Genomic DNA, 4,198 nt, shown 5'->3' on the forward strand with positions numbered 1-4,198 from the left:
TAAAATTCCAACAATACGCAATTCAGTTGGCGTTTTCTAGCGAGTGCGTGCATCGAAAATGGTAGTGGACATTTTGAGCATAGTTGTAATTTGTTTTGTACTTGTGCGATTAAAAATTACTGAATTTTGCTTTTTGGTAAGTACCTAAATTATTTTTAATACGTATGATTATTTGGACGACGTGAATCTTCGGATACTTTAATTACATATTTTTCAAATTCATCATTTGATTAAAAGTTCCTGTTTTAAGAGATTCATAATTATTAAAAGCTAAAATTTAAGCACAACACTATCTTCGTACTACAAAGTCGATACATATTATTTTATTTATTTAAAAACTGGAAAACAATTGTCTTGAAAGTTTTCTAAATGTTTCACAATAATAGTTGTTTACATTTTTTCCGTAGGACAAGTCTGCCACGTGCACATGTAGCATCAGCTGTGTAGCGTTAGGTTAAGCGCTGTTGTCACGTTGTGATGATATCCCCCAATATTAATACTCGCTGTATTTTAATCTTACTTAACTTAATCTTACGCCCTTGTATATATAACTTTGTTCATTTATAAGTACTTTATCTCATGCTGAAATAATGGCAGTCAAATTTCTTACACCCTGTATTTTAGCTTCACTCAGATCAATTGTTTATGTTCTGGTTTAACAGAAAGTATCTCCAACTCGGAGAAACAGAAATAATCAAAATATCTAAGATCTAGTTTCTTTAGGGATATACTTAAATAGTTTTTGAAATTGAGGGTAAGTTTTAAAATTGGTTTAATTTGAGGATATGTGGATGTGGTGTTTAGTGAATAAAAATTTAAAACTACAGTTTCCCAAAAATAGTTACAATAAAAATGTTGAATCTTATCGTTTTTTGAAGAAAATTAAGATTCAATCATGCAACGGGAAAATAATCGTTGTTAGTATGGTCCTGAGTACGGATCCCTTTGAACGTGACGCAGATTAGTGTTGACTGAATAAGAGGAGTATCCATTTTCGTACATTTTTAAAGCAAAAAGAACGTTTTTTATCAGAAAATCAAGTATTTAACGATGTTATTCTTTTCCTCGTTATTAGAATACATAAAAAAAATAATTTCAAATGCTCCATACGACCGCACAAAAAAGTATTAAAAGTGGATAGTACGTGATAAAATCAACAAAGTTGAGAAATCGTGTTTTTGTCAAACCACGCGCCTGTACCGTTATTTTACTCGCAGGTGCAAGAAGCCGATGCTCCTTGTGCGACCGAATTCTCGGTGTGCGATGAATTAGAATAAAGCTGTCGTTTGTTTTCTGGTCAGTATCTTACTCTCATACTTGAGCTTTATAAGAATATGGTTGCACTTCTTATTCACTATAAACGTCACATAATCATTATTATCGTTCATTAACCTGTATAAAGTAACAATTCTAATTGTTCCGAGAAATTGATAGTAAACGACAATTGTGTCGCTAGACCCAACGAGAACTTGCGATATTTTAAAGTGGCCTAGATTTCATGCAAACAAGACGAGATAAACGATTTGTAAATAAAAATTTAAATATTGCAAACAGGCAGTTAACTCTATGAATTAGCAATGAGATTTGGACTTTCAAAGTTGTTTACAGATTTCATACCGATAATTTACTGAGGATTGAATGCTTTAATGAAAGTAGATATTGATATAAAAGTTGTCCTTGCGCCCGCGTTTTTTTTTTGGATGTGTAGTCGTTCCAGAAAATTCTGCAAATGGAAAAATTAAGAAGCAAAACTCTAAACATCAACATGTTTTAGTCAATATTATTGACTAAAATGGTGGGAATTCTTTCCCAAAATAAAACTTATTGTTAAGTCAACTATGTATTTATAAAAAAAAATGGCAAATCGCCAACTTGTCACATTGTGAAATATACATATCTACAGGCTATTGAGATATATCTTATTTTTTATTTTCAGATTATTTCAGTCTATTTGTAATATAAAGTGTAACTAAATTGCAAATTAGTTGTTGAATTTAAATGACAGTATTATGGTTTGCTAGTTGTTTTAGTTTTAGAGTAAATATTTTTCAATTATTGTTGGTTCTACAGGAGTATTTTAATTTTTTCTTCCTATGTATTTTATAGTACTTGCAGGTAGATAAATAGTACTGTAGTTTTCAAAATACAGAAAAAAAATAGAAAAATGAAATTTAAGTTATTGTTAAAACTATTATCGGATTATTACAATAGCCTGACATGCCTGCAAAGTAAGTACCATGAGTAAGCAATTTAAAAATAATTTAACTGCGTCCAATTGCATTGAAACAAACTTGCCGACGATTAACTATGGTATATTTGCTTTATATTAGTGTTAAAAATGCCATATTATTATTTTTCCTATCTATACTTTCGTCTACAGTTAGTTACAATTTTAAATGGGTTCTTAGGTACATATTTCTGCTAAAATAAGCGAAATTGTTTATTATCGATCACACACATCGGAATTATTACTCACACTGAATACGAAAATTAGGTCACATAATAAAAATAGGTACCCAATACGGTCGCTGTAACAGTTGATTTCTTTTATACATTTGACTTTCTTAATATGTATTTTGCACCGAAGAAACACTTTATAAGGGGTCGCAAAAAAAGCGCCAACTGTAATTCTGAATAGAGGTGCCGGACACTACTGACGTACCCTGTACCCAACACATCGTAAATCATATCATAAAAACGGTTAAAAATTGTATTAATTTGATTAGCTCAGCTCGGGTACAATAACCAACGAAACGAACCCCTCACATCTCCGTTAAATATACGCACCAAAGTGTCGAGCTTCAGCTATAACTTAATAGAAGAACAAATACAATATCTAACTGTGACAACGAAAGGTTATCAAATCAACAATGACTGGTTATAACTTATTTAATTTATTAGATCGCTGGTCATTAAGGCTTTATCAACTTATACAGGGTGTACCGTTTATACTTAAAAAAAAGGGGACTGAGCTTCTCTTGGAAAAATAGTGGGGGTAGTTTATAAACGTTAAAGTGGTTGAATTATTTAAAGAATCGCTTCCGGCACTTGATGTACATGCAGTGGGGAAAATTTTTTTGCTAACAACTGATTTATGAGTTATGAAACTGCTCAATACAGCCTTCAGCTACCGTTGAAAATTTCCATCCGTTATATATTTTTAAAATAGTGATATCAGCTACTGAATTTATTAATAGCTGAAGTTCTACGGAAACAATGTCCGGTATATTCGTGAGCATCCTTCAATTTGAGAAACGCAGCAACTTGTTTTGGCATTTTCCCAAATGTATGAATTCCTATTAATTGGTTATATGATTTACCATTTGAATATTTACAAAATATATATATTACTATCTATTTGTGTAGGTCTTGTTGCGATATATGTCTAAAAATTCGCTTGCTATAAAGGATATTTTTTTCTTTGTGTTTGTAGTTGGTAGAGTGATCTTATTCGATTGTCGTTTCAAGAATGCTTTTAATTTTAGATAATTTTAGATCATAATGAAGAAGATTTCATACTTTTGCTTCATTTAGAAAAATATACCAATAGTACATTTTCTGAAAAAGACAATATTATTCTCAGCCCGATAATCAATAAATGTTTTATATGTTTGCTGATATATCTTCTTCGATTTCTCAGGTAATAAATTCCACTCTAATTGCTTTGCCGATTCAATAATTTCTGGCGGAGTTAATGTGAATTCTTCTATCTCAAATAATAGACAGTTATTTTTATGGATTTAAATAGGAACAATATGGCGATTAGCAACCACAGAAACCCGATGAAATTATTATTATTCATGAAAGAAGTATTTAACTTGTCAGTAAAGTAGATTTAATACCTTGCTTGCTTTAATAGACTCGGCTGCGCCTCGTCCGCGGTATTAAATCTTGTACTTTACTGTTAAATTTACTTCGGTTTTAACTATAAACGGGCCACTCTGTATAATTAACACTACCAAATGAGTATAGAGTACAACGGATGAGGTAATTCTCCAGACACTATATGATTCATCAAAATTAATTCAAAAGATATCGCAGGACAATACATGTTATTGAATAATGCCTCCACCTTTGACCCGCTCGGAAACAATTGAACAAGACCTGTGTGCGGCCCAATGTTGGCACATAACCAGGGAACCAGCTTCTATATTTACACAAACATTTGACCTATCCACCTCACCAGCGGGGGATAAGC

This window comes from Anoplophora glabripennis, unplaced genomic scaffold (assembly GCF_000390285.2).
Source record: "Anoplophora glabripennis isolate ALB-LARVAE unplaced genomic scaffold, Agla_2.0 scaffold4, whole genome shotgun sequence".
Lineage (NCBI taxonomy): Eukaryota > Metazoa > Arthropoda > Insecta > Coleoptera > Cerambycidae > Anoplophora > Anoplophora glabripennis.